Source organism: Petaurus breviceps, unplaced genomic scaffold (genome assembly GCF_028583685.1).
Source record: "Petaurus breviceps papuanus isolate PSGF00001 unplaced genomic scaffold, PetGlider_PUasm1.0 213, whole genome shotgun sequence".
NCBI classification, from domain to species: domain Eukaryota; kingdom Metazoa; phylum Chordata; class Mammalia; order Diprotodontia; family Petauridae; genus Petaurus; species Petaurus breviceps.
In genome coordinates this window covers 11,870,615-11,884,118 of record NW_027185860.1, presented here as the reverse complement: position 1 = coordinate 11,884,118, position 13,504 = coordinate 11,870,615, and the positions used below count along the sequence as shown (strand labels likewise).

The window sequence follows — 13,504 nt, the reverse complement described above, 5'->3', positions numbered from 1 at the left end:
CTTTGCTGTCCACCTTCATCCCACTTTCACTGGTGGTGCCAAGAAGCTGTAGCATGTGCAGCAACTACACCTCAGTAAACTGTCTTAGCATTCAGCCTATACCAGGTTGAAGGTCTCAAACGTATTGGTGAGTTAAAGGGACATCTGCCCCAAACATGTGAAGATTTTCCCTGGCAGAATGGGCAGATAAGAACAATTTGTTCCAACAGCCATGAAGGTGGTTGAAGCAGGTGCTATGGATTCCTTAGAGCTTGGTCAGGCATGGAAGATATAAAGGTCATCCACTACATCCTGGGCTATCCCTAGTTGTCTTTACTTTTGTCTTCCCATTGGACTTCCATGACTCAGGAAGAGTGAGTGAAATTGATAACTTTGTGCAACTTTGCCTGACAAATCTAATTTGCATGCAAGTCAAGACATCACCTGTAATGTCACTGGTCCTTTTTGAAAATGGATGAACAGAAATATGAACAAGTATAAGTGTGTGTATGTGTGCACACACACATATATATTACATGTACACACATATGTGTATAAATATATGCACGTGAATATATAGTCTGTATATACATATATTCAAATATATGTATACAGATATAACATACATTTTGCATACATAGATATATGCCATACACGCGCACACACACACAAATCTGAATGTGTCATTTTGTCCTTAAGAACTGTTTATTGTTGGAAGATGACCTTTTGGAAGAGGACCGATGATATCAGAAAGGTGATGTCATGACTTGCAAGTGAATTGTATTTAAGTGAGGCAGGGCTGGTCCAGTGTAAGATATAGATCAGGATGACTGGAGATGGCCCAGCCCTTTAAAACTACAGTAGACAGAAGTGTTGGACTTGTTGCAAGACTGAAAGCTTTTGTTTCTTTGTTATAACTATTCTATATGGAATATGCATACTGCTTTTGACTTATTATAGAGTCCATGGAGGACATAGCACTTTATTTGGGGCTTGAAGGGAAGGTATGACTTTAAATGATTTAGATTCATATCTGGACAAATCGTAAATGTGGATATGGAGCTAGATGACCAGATACAATGATCGGTGCTGGGAATGAAGACAAAAATCAAAACATCATTTACCATATATGCATGGTATACATACACGTATGTTTGTGCGTGTGCATATATACACACATGGCAACAGACACCTGTATGTATGGAATACATATCCATATATGTATATGTCTATGTGTGCATACCTATATAGCAGACCTGCACACGTTGGCAGGCACCAAAAATAAAATAGGTAGATAAGTTAGATTAGAGAGAGACTGATGATGTTTGACTGTTTCAGGTCATGTAACAAACAGGGGAGTGCTCAGTGGCAACCCTACAATTTTCAAGGGCCCCCTGAAATCCTTTAGTGGTCTGCAAGTGGCCCGTGGGTCATATGCTGTGCAGGCCTGCTATAGAGACACAGTTCTAGAAAGTTACTTAATAAAGATTTGTTGAATGGAATCTATGGAATTGAATTTCAAGGCAATCTGTGTGTATACATATGGACACATAGGTGTGTGTGCATATATGAAAACACTACTCAAGTTATCATACACACATTCATACATACATGCACGCATGCATACATACATATATACATAGCACTTTGCATCCCTCAAAGCACTATGTAAATATCAAGTATCCTGGTGGGAAAACTGAGTAACAAAATGGAATGAGAAAATTTAAGGAACAGGTCCAGCCAAAGTGTTACTAAGGGAGAATTTACTTTTGCCTGAAAGTAGCCAAGGAAGACCACGTGGAGGGGCAATAGAACTCTCCTTGGTCTTTAAAGGAATGGAGGGCCTTTAATAGATTTAGATGCTAATCCCTTCAAAGGAAGCTCCTTCTGCTAGGCAGAGGAGAAGGACCCACTTGGTCATTCAGGCATAAGCAGAAGGTAAAGTGAGGTGCTGCTTCATAGTCATCTAAAATTGTATTACCATGGTTCCTCCCATTTGTTATAATTCTCCATGTCTTCACTAATGTGAAAATATATTTAATAAAAATGTATATGTGGAGTTTGTATCAGATTGTATGTCATCTTCGGGAGGGGGAGAAAATTTAAAACTTGTGAAATTGAAGGTTGAAAACTAAAAATAAATAAATTAAAAAAATTATATTATCTTGTTTTTAAATTTCAACTCAGACTTTAAGGAGTTTCTTTCTCATAGGTTCTTAGTAATTACCAGGGATAGGGAAGACAAATTGTGAAGATGGTTTTGATGAGGGATGGCTCCCTCTAGATTCAACAGGAACTCTGACCTTATCTAAGACCAGAAAACCTGCAATATCGTCTGGAAAGAATTCCAGGTCTCAGGCTTAATTGGAGTGAGAGTTGTAGAAGTTTATTGTTACGCTTCTATGAGAAGCCGGCAAGAGTCCTTTAGGGGACCTGAGAGGGAGAGGGGTACAGGCTTTTACTTTTAAAGGGTAGGGCTGCCATTGTCAGGGCTGACCAGATGGAGGGAAAGGACCTCAGTGCATAGATACAGGTTAGAGCTGACTGAGAGGAACTTGTGACTTTAGTGCATAGACAGTTTAGATGAGATTTGGGCCAGACCAGAGGAGACATGAAGAGATTAAGTAAGAACAAAGGAGTCACAAGGTGTTGCCTAGGCGAGTGCAGATAGGGGGAAGGGGGCAGAGTTTGAGGCTGGGAAAGGGATTTTACAGATTACAATTAATTTTACAATACAAATTGCAGTTACAATTGTACAAACTGGTTTTACAAATTGGTTTAGACCCCAGGTACCCCATCCGTTTTGTCCACCTTTAACATATTTTAAAACTTCAAACCCTTATGGTTATTTTGTGCTTCCTAGTGGCTCAAGGTCACCCTTTACATTCATAGCAGCCAGAGCTACTTACCTGAATAGCACCAGATGTACCAGAAATTTTCCCTTCTTGTCCTGCAGTTTCCTGTGTATAGCCTTAGGGTCCCTATTCACAAACGAATCTAAAGTATTGTCAACTAATCTAACCTAATTCAGTCCATGGCTTAAAAGGTTAATGAGTTACTCTGGTAAGGTACCATATTGTCCTGTGAATGAAATAACTGAAGGTAATGCATTGAACAAAAATAAAAATCGGGTACTGCATTATGAATTTTAGCAAAGGCTTCAATACATTTAGTGGTACAGGGGAGAGCAAAGATGAGGGAAGGAGAGAGATATGTGAAAAGTCACAATTATTCTTCCAATTAGGATCAGGGCAGCATACAAAGTGAAAAAGATAAGGAGGCTACTTGCCATGAAACTCTTACAAACATACAGTAACAGAAAGAATACTGAACTTGTAGACTTAGGTTTTAGTTCCAACTTTTCTACCTAGCCTCTGACCTTGGTCAATTAACTGAGCCTATGTTTGCTCATTTGTAAAATGAGAGAAATTCCTGCCCCTCCCCCCACAAGGTGTTGTGGAATATGACATAACGGAAGGATATTGTGCTGTAATTAATGACAAAAGGGAAAAATTCAGAGAAATCTGGGAAGACATATGAACTGATACAGAGTGAATTGAGTCAAATAAGGAGAACAATTCATACCATGACCAGAGACAGGATACAGACCCAAGCTGTGACCTTCACCCCTTACTCCAAAAGAATTTGAGTCCCATTTGTACTTAGGCCCTGGAAAACCCCCAACTTGAACTCTCCTCCAATCTTCCCATGAGATTTGTCTTTTAATGCCCAAATCTGTTACCTTTAACCTAGCCTAGCTCTCCATTGTTTGTTACCGATGGATTACCTCTAGCTACTTCCCACCATTGGTGTCTTACCTCTACTGGCCATTCCCATCAAGAACCTCCCTAAACCCCTCCTCTAGTCACCCCAGACTACTTGACCACTCCTAGATCCCTCCCATAGTCTTTCTGTATATAAGGTGCATTTTGCCTCCACGAAGGTGCTCAGATTCAATCTAGCTCTGATTCTGTCATGCTTGACAAGCTTCACAAAAGCTCAGCTTCCTTATAAGGCTACCTAATATAGTGGATCTTTAATCAATTTTGTTTTACTTTGGCTGAAAGAAGGCTTGGGTCAAATCCCATGATGACAGGACCTGGTGTGTTGGTATTTTGGGGTCATGAGCACCCCTAAACCTCAACAATCACAATATCATAAAGGAAAACAATTGTTAAAGGCTTAACTGTGATCAACATAATTGTCAATAACTACTCTAAAACAGGGCTTCTTGAAATTTTTTTGACAGCTTTCCTTGGCATTACACAGCCTGAGGGCATGTATAGTGCACATACTTTTGTATTTAGAAGCAAGGCTGCAGTGAAGTTGCATGATGCAAAACAGGCAAGCACTGCCAGAAACACCTTGGATTCAATAAGCATTTGATTTTAATTAATTTTTTGGTCATTGCATGTTCAGAAACCTTTAACTGTTGCCAAATTTTTCACCACCCCATATGGGGTCATAACCCACAGTTTAAGAAGGGCTGTACTCTAAAAGACTTGATTATCATTCTTCCTATCTCTTGCCAAGAAAGTGATAGACTGGAGGTTCAGAACATTTTCAGACACAGTCAATATATGGATTTGTTTTGCTTGACTATGCTCATTTGTTACTGTAAAAAGGCTTGCCCCTACCCCTTACCAGTTTGACTCTCACCACATGAAGAAAGTCTAAAACCTGGTTTGGCCAATGAAGAGAAAGACATTTTTGGTACACTCTAAACTTAACCTACCGTCATGCTTTGCACACTCTTTGAATGAATCCAAAATGCCCCTTTCTGTGAAAGCAACTACAAAGCTGGATGAAGCTGACCAGGAATACCAGAAATGGCATTTCTATTATCTTGTCATTTTCTGTACATTGTTATGTCCTGTCATGACATTCATGTTTTATGCCCATAATTATGGCTGATACATGTAGACAAAGGCATTCTGAATCAGGAGTGGTAGGAGGATTGCTCTGAAGATATAAAGTCCTCTTCAACTGTCCTTTGCTAAGCCAGAGAGTATAAGAAAATCCTGATGCCCTCTCTTTGGAGTTAGGCTTTCCAAGGATTAAAGTTTAGATGAAAGCTTCTAAGCCTAGAGTCAAAGATGTGGGAGGAGGGTGAAGAGAAGGGAGGGGTACCTTGTTCTGGGCATATAGATGACACATATGAATGACTAAGGAAAATGTAGAGGCATCTGGAAAGGTCTATTATGTTCTTTCCCCTAATTATCTATATCTCTCATGGCTGTTAATTTGGGCAACCAAGGAAAAGGCAAGAAAATTAACTCTCTCTCTCCACATAAATTAATTGGTTGTCTCCTTACATGGCTTTTTTTTCATTTTTCAAATGCTTTATTAACTTCTGATTTACATCATTCATTTCCACCAGATTTTGAGTTACAAATTTTCTCCTCTTTTTTCCCCCCTACCTACCACCCCAAAAATATTGATCCCAGTAGATATCCCGTCCTCCAATATGCTCTCTCCCATATCTTCTCCCATACCCCCTTCAACTTTTCCGGTAGGGCATGGTGGATCTCTATGCCCCAGTGCCTGTATATTTTATTTCCCAATTACATGTAAAATAGTATTAAGAATAATATATATATATATATATATATACATATATATATATATATATTTAAACATTTGATTTTAAAACTTTCATTTTCAGATTAATTCCCTTCCACCCTTGTCACCCACACTTACTGGGAAGATAATCAGTTCAGTATAGGTTGTACATGTGTGGCTAATGCAAAACATTAACATAGTAGATATATTGTAAAAGACTGACTATATTTCCCTCCCTTCTACCCCACCTCCCACTTGTTCTATTCTCTACTTTGATCCTGTCCTTTTGCAAAAGTGGGTGCTTCCAACTACCCTCCCCCCAGCCTGCCCTCCCTTCCATCATCCCCCTTTCATCCCCTTCCCCCCTACTTTCCTGGAGGGTGAGATACCCTATTTAGTGTGTATTTCATTCCCTCCCCAAGTCAAATTCAATGAGAATAAGGTTGACCCATTCCCTTTTGCCTTCCTATTCTTCCCCTCCATTGTAACCATTTTCCCTTGCCTCTTCTATATGAGATAGTTTACCCCATTCTGTGTCTCCCCATCTCCTCTCATTATATTCCCCTCTCACCTCTTAATTTCACCTTTTAATATCATCCGTTCCTATTAAATTAGTCCTGTGCCCTCTATCTATGTAAACCTGTAAACATATATACATACATTCACATATGTATTCATATGCCCATATACCCTCCTATATAGACACACACATATATATATACATACACACACACACATATACACACACACACACACACACATATATTTCTATTCCCTTCAACTATTCAACTAAAAAGATTCTTATTCCTTCTTCCTGCCTTTCCCCCATAAACTTGTCAGGAATAGAAAAGGTCCAAGTTCTAGAATAAAGAGGAAGGAATGTGTTGAAGAGGTAATTTCAACTGATATTAAATGGAAAGAATAATGGGTCCTTGGCTTGTCAGGAAGAGCTGCCAGGATTCCAAAGAATAGTTAAAGAGATGCCTTGAATTATTAGTGCTGCATCATAGTCTCTGCACTAGATAATATGCAAAGAGAATATTGAAATGACTATTTTCCAAGTCATAGTTATTATTTCAAACATTAATTAACATGGAAGCATGAAAATGTATTAATTATCTTATTTGTATCATGCTGAGGGACCCTTTAGAAAAAGAACTTTTTTTTTTTTTGTTCTGAAATGACCTTGGCCATTAATTCAGTAGTGAGAAATTTTGTTAGTTATGGTAATTAAAAAGAAAATCCTACAAGTAGTAATTATCTTAAATAATTTAAAAAACATGAGGGCCTAGAAAAATCAATGTACTATTAAGACCTCACCACTAAAAGAATATAATTGATGGTCAAAAATATGTTTAGGGGTCTTTAACAATTGGAGCCATGAGATTAACACTGTCTTCTTATACTAAATGCCATCTCCTATACTTATGTAAAACCTTTATCCCAAGATAAAATTCTTAATTTTTCTCTCTGTTAATGAGGTAAGAAAGCAGCACATTTTAGGTTTCTAAGCAGGGAATTAAGTCATACACAGAAAGAGAAATTTTAAAGCTGAACAAAGAGTTCAGATTTTCTTTTGGCTAGCATTCAGTAACTGCTGCAAAATGAAATATTTTCGTTTTTGTTTTGTTTTTTGCTGAAAACTCTAAAAAAAATATTAGTGGGTTTTCTTGAAATGGAAGATGGATAAAATTATTTTTTTGCCACTTCCTTCAAAGAGAGGAATGAAATTATAGCAAGAAGAATTTAGGTTATACAAAAAATGTAATTTAAAGAAAAATGTTGAAGATGAACAGACATTATCAAGCATAGAAAAAATCTGGTTCTGCTATGAGCAAAAATGGTTTTTCCTTTATTTTTCCATGTTATATAGTGGAGGGTTTTTTTTTCTCTTTTGTCCTGATGTATTTAGGGAGAATCTTTTCTGATCAGGATTGACACTTACCGAAAAACAGAAAAGAATGGGATATTTGTTCTCTGTAAGGGTGCCTTATCAAGTATTTGGCAGCTATAATTCCTCGACTTTGCCATCTTGTGTCACCTTCTTGGAGGAACTTCTGGTTGCAATCTTAACCCTGCAACAGTCAGTTAAAGGTGTTAGGCTTTCCTGGGATATTTAGCACATTTCTTAACACTGAACACCCAAATCAGTGAAATGCTAATAGAATTCCTTTAGCTGGCTGTGGGAGAGAGAAAGTGGAATAGAGGTGACAATGAGGCACAGTTTATAGGCTGCCCACACCTTTCTCTTAGCTAGAGCTAAAATTTGCAATTATGACTCTAGGGTAAATTGTGTAGGAAGGAGGTGGTTTAGAGGAAAGGTTCTCAGGAGAAAAGAGGGTCATCTCCACCAGGACAGACTAGAAGGAGTCGAAGGAGGAGTGTTAAAAACAGAGTTCAAATTGGGCCTCAAATACTTACTATGTGACCCTGGGCAAGTCACTTAAACCTGTTTGCCTCAGTTTCCTCATCTGTAAAATGCGCTGCAGTGGGAAATGGAGAACCACTTCTAATTATCTCTGCTAAGATAACACCAAATGAGGTCACAAAGAAACCTTGATGTTGGAAAAGATTGAAGGTGATTGGAATAGACCCTCTGTGAAGACTCCTCAGGGTGATGGGAGAGAGATTGTCTTGAAACTAGAGACAGGCTTTGGTAAGATCGGACAGGCCTAAGTTTTGGCTTCCTAGAAATTACCCAATTTATGACCCTTCCTCCTCCTCCACGGCCACTTTAGCATTAAGTTTGCCAAATAAGGACATGTATGTTTGGATTGGCTGTCCCTGTTTCCTTGTTCTTTGTCTTTTTCGTGCCTAGATCGTAAGCCTGCCTCCCAACCAATGGGAATGAGGGATAGTGGTGGGAAGGGGTTTGTTTATGTTAGAGTATATAACCTCCCTTTGTCTTTTCTCGTGAGAACTGAAAAAATGCTTCCTGTTCCTACCTTGAGACCCCTCTGAGTTTTATAAAATCTGGGGAGGGGCTTTTTGGGGTCCCTGCACCCCACATAAAGAGAAAAGAAAAAGGGGATGGCAAAGGATGAGACTGCTAGATAGTGTCATGGAAACAATGAATATGAACTTGGATAGATTTTGAGAGACAGAGGAGGAAAGAAGGCACGGGCATACTATGGTCCATGGAGGTACAAAGAGTCAGACTTTACTTAACAACAATGCAGCTTTGAAAATCTTTTATAACAACTTCAAATGGGTCCTGGACTGTGAAGTGGGAGCCATTGCTATTGAAATAACATCTCTAGATTTCAGTTAGGCACTTCATCTTTTAAAATATCAGTGAACAAAACAGAAATGTGAGTTGGATGATGTAGTGATTAAGAGCATCCATAGTTGTCTCAACAACCACACCCAAAGAGTGGTGATCAATGGATTAATCTCAAATGGGAGGGAGGTCTCTACTGTTACTCCGTAGGATTCCAAACAAGTCATTCATAAAAAAAAAATTTTAAAAACATGATATTCTCACCAAATTTTCAAAGGACACAAAACTAGAAGGGATAGCTAAATACAGAATCAAAATTCAGAAGACCATGACAGATTGGAACTCCAGCCCAAACTCACAAAATGAAATTTGATTATGAAAATTTTAAAGTACTACACTTAAGTTCAAATAATCAACCTGACTTAACAACTGTTCACCTGAAAAAAGATCTATGGATTTCAGTGCATGTAGACCAAAGAATGATATGGAAACTAAAAAAAAAACCAAAAATCAAAACCTAATGCCATTTTAGACTGTATTGACAAAAATACACTGTAGAGAAGAAATGTGTTAAGTTCCTGGTTCTTTGTCTTAGTCCAACTACATCTTCACTATTTTGGTCAGCTCTGGGCATCACATTTTATGAAGGCCATTGACAAAGAGAGGCATCACAGAAGATAGTTACCAAAAAGGCAAGGTGATTAAAAGTGTGTCACGTGAAGGTAAATTTAGAGAAGTGGGGATATTTGATCTGTAAAAAAAGACATAGGTCTTTTTTATGATAGTGGTCTTTGAATATTTTAGGTCTATCACCTGACAGATAAATTAGACTACATCTATGTAGTTCTAGAAGACAGATTTGGGACTGATGTTAGAAATTATAGAGGGCCAGTTATTGACTTAATTATAAAATTGAACTTCTCATAACTAAAACTTTTCAGGAATGGAAATGGTTACCTTATAATATATTTACATGGGGGCAGCTAGGTGTCACAGTAGATAAGAGCACAGGGCTTGGAGATAAGAAGTCCTGAACTCAAATCTGGCCTCAGACACTTACTAGCTCTGTGACCCTGGTCATCACTTAACTGTGTTTACCTCAGTTACCTCATCTATAAAACGAGTTGGAGAAAGAAATTGGCAAACCACGCCAGTATCTTTGCCAAGAAAACCCCCAAATGGGGTCGTGAAGAGCCAGATATGACTGATCAACAACAGCAACAGCAACGACAAATTGAAATTTCCAGCACAGACTAGATGACCACAATTCTGGATGTCGTATAAGGGATTCTATCTCCAAGCCTCTGAGGTCTCTTTTTAACTCTTAACACTGTAATTCTGTAAATTAAGCAAGCCAGTATTAAGCATATGCTTGACTAAGAGGATGCAATGACAAAAATGAAACATCTCCACCCTCAAGGAGCAGAAATTGTATCTGGGAAAATAACACAAAGACACATAAAGCATTTTATTGTCATTCAGTCACGTCCAACTCTGTGACCCTGTTTGGAAGAGGAGTGGTTTGTCATTTTCTTCTCCAGTTCATTTTACAGATGAGGAACTAAGGCAAACAGTGAAGTGACTTCCAGGCTCACACAGCTAGTGAATGTCTGAGGCCAACTTTGAACTCAGGAAGATGAATTGTTCTGACTCCAGGTCTGATACTCTACCCACTGAGCCATTTAACTCCCCCAAAATAAACTATATACAAAAATACATGGGGTTAACAAGTTAGGTTTTGTTTTTATTGGTTTGGGGATTTCCCAGATTAAAAAAAAAAAGGTCCCTACCACTGTAAGTCAGCATGAACCCTGTCACCTATAAAAGTAAAGAGGCAGCCAGAGCACTGGGAGGTTAAATGCTTTGCCCAGAGTCACAAAGGCTGTTTGTGTCAGAGTAGGTCTTGAACCCAGGTATTCAAGATCACCTCAGTCCACTACACCACAATCCCTCTCATAGAAAACACATACAAAGTAAATACAAACTAATTTTAAAACCTGGAGGTAGGGGAATCAGAAATCAGCTAAGCAACAAGTATTTATTAAGTTCTTAGGATGTGCCAGGCACTTTCCTTTACCTGAAAGTATACCTGAAGCATAAATAAAATTTTACAGAAGACAACCCATTGATTCTAAAGATATATCTATATATAAAAGTTGTTATTATTGACAGGAACATTAACTTCAATATTGCTAATATCAAATGTGATATTCTTGGCATCTCCCTCTAAAGGGTCCTCCTAATGTCTAGTGAGGCACTTATTCTCAATTAGCTTGGGCTGGGAATATTTAGCTCTGTTTATCCCACAAACAGAACTAGGTTGGGCTAATCACAGCTACCAAAAGTGACCCAAGTGCCCTTGCCTCCTTATAAAGGTTTGAGACAAATTGTATCACGAAGGGTAAACAACTGGAATGAAGTGGGTTTTCTTGCTTATACTGTCAAGAGTGGCTAAGACCTCATGATCAGGCCTCACTCCTCATATGATAACCCTCTCCCCCTTTTTTCTCCTGGATGTATAAAAACCTTTCTGTAAGTTTCCTTGGTGGTCTCCCTTTGTCACAGGCTGGAGACTCTGTGTCAATTAAAGATGCCTTTTTCTTCACTTTTGAGTTTGATTTGAGAGCTTGACATTTATCATTTATTATTTCAATGGACTTTATGGCGCAATGCTTACCAACTTAAATTCACACCTATATGTTGTGGTTATTGTTTGTCAAGTAGAAATAATCTGCTATTTCGGTTCTTCAGATCTTCATACTGGAAACAGGAAAGGATTATTTCCTGTTTGCCTATGTTAAGGCTGCTCAAATGAGAAACCAAGTTCCTCACAACTTCTTTCATTTTTATTTTCCTCCTCTCACATTTGGGATTGAGGGTAGGTTCATTGAAGGCCTATGCTCCAAAAAGTAATGAAGGTTTCTTTAGATACCATTGACTTCTTAAATTTATTAGCCTTAAAATAAGGAGGTGTGAGGTGGTCCACCAGGTGTGATACTATCCATCTTACTTTTCACAAACTTATTGGCATTTAACAGTAGATGAGGATGTATCTTTCAAACTGTCGATATGGGAATTCAATAGCAATTACAACACACACACACATACACAAGATCAGACTCATTGAAAGTGACATTAAAAAAACACCTGCTTCCAACTTTCAAATAAAAACTGACAGGAATTTTGAGTAATTTGATTTAAAAATAATGATTTATTTCAAAGCATATTTAGTAAAACAAAAATAATAGTGTCTTAAAACATGCTACTGAGGATTAGCAATTTCTAGATAGTCTCTTTAATAACTATCTACCTATCAATAATCTATAAACTAAAGGATGGTAGGCATATCACATAAGTAAATCTGAGTTTTTCCCAAAACTATAAAAATATTTAAACAACAATATTAACAAGTCTATCATCCACACACCTACACAGATAGGAAAGGTGAGTAAAAAGTCACCCTATTTGTTAAAACAAGTTTTTACAGCAACAATTCAAACATTCCTGTGCATCAATAAAAAAGCCATAGGATGGAGGGGTAGACAGCCTGCTGGATTTAATGTAAGCCTATATCCTTTCAAATACCTGTTAATCTTTCATTCTTTGTTTGCACAGGCTAATATTGCTGATTAGAAGAGTGTTCAGAAGAAGGGCAGAATGCAAATCCTTGGTCCAAAACAAAACAAAATCTCTTTTGAAATCGGTAACTCTTTCAGTTAGTAGGAACCAAGATACCTTTTTATTTTTTTGGTAGGCATTTTAGTCTGTTGGTGAAATGCAACTGGTATACAATGTAATTTGGATGTGAAATTATGTTAGCATGGACGAACAAGGACAACAACCTGGTATTTCAAGGTTGACCTTGAAATACAAATCTAGTATTTTTAAGGACCAGACAGACAAAAAAGACAATTATAATAATAGAAATAAAACTGTATGGTAGGGTGAGATCAGAGAGAGAAATTGCACTGGGAAGGAGAGAGGAAAAAGAGCCGAAGCCCTTAATTTCATTCTGCTCAGCCAATTTCCTTTGTTTACAACACATTCCTTGTCCCCCTTGGCTTCAGGTTCACAGTACAGCATGTTGTGCTTCCTCTTACAACCAAAGGTTTTAAATGCAATGTGTCTTTCAATATTGAACTTGTCTTAAATTTAATATTAAGCAAAATAACGCAACTCTCTTGGACTGTCTTTTGCTTCCTTTCTATCCCCAACACTTAAGCACAGGATCTTGCACAAAGTGGAAGAAATATTTGATTGATATGTACTTTTTCTATTTCTCCCCATAAAGAACACCTGACAAAAAACGTTCAACTTGGCATAAATCTAAAGCGTTAAATCTAGAAAAAAAAATAGTTGATAGCACCCATGTATAACAAAAATGCCCTATTTTCAGGGATCATTTTCATACCCTCTCCCCACTCCAAGATTCCAGCAAAGCACTCTCCAAGGCAGGGAAGCAGAAAATAAATTATGAGGAGTATCTTATAATCAGTTTCCCAGGGTTCTAGCATCAGATCACTGCTTTCTCTTTTAGACACAACGCCAGGTACATCAATCCAATATTGATGTATCTCAAAAACAACCCTAAATGCTTTGCCAACTTCCACTCATTATCCATTTCGTTCCTCTCCCAAGTTTTCATTGCTAGGATCTTTAATGTCCTCAGCAGGCTAATTCTGTGTTTCCAGAGCATCACTCCCACCTCCTGGTTGCCACACCCCCCCCCCCCCCCCCCCCCCC

The 13,504-nt window shown here is 38.0% G+C and overlaps 1 long non-coding RNA gene across 2 annotated transcripts in view; it reads right to left on the bottom strand.

Moving 5' to 3' along the window:
* The window catches only part of LOC138165523 (uncharacterized), a 112,985-nt gene that overhangs the window by 98,309 nt on the left and 1,172 nt on the right, over positions 1-13,504 (bottom strand). The window lies entirely within an intron of this gene.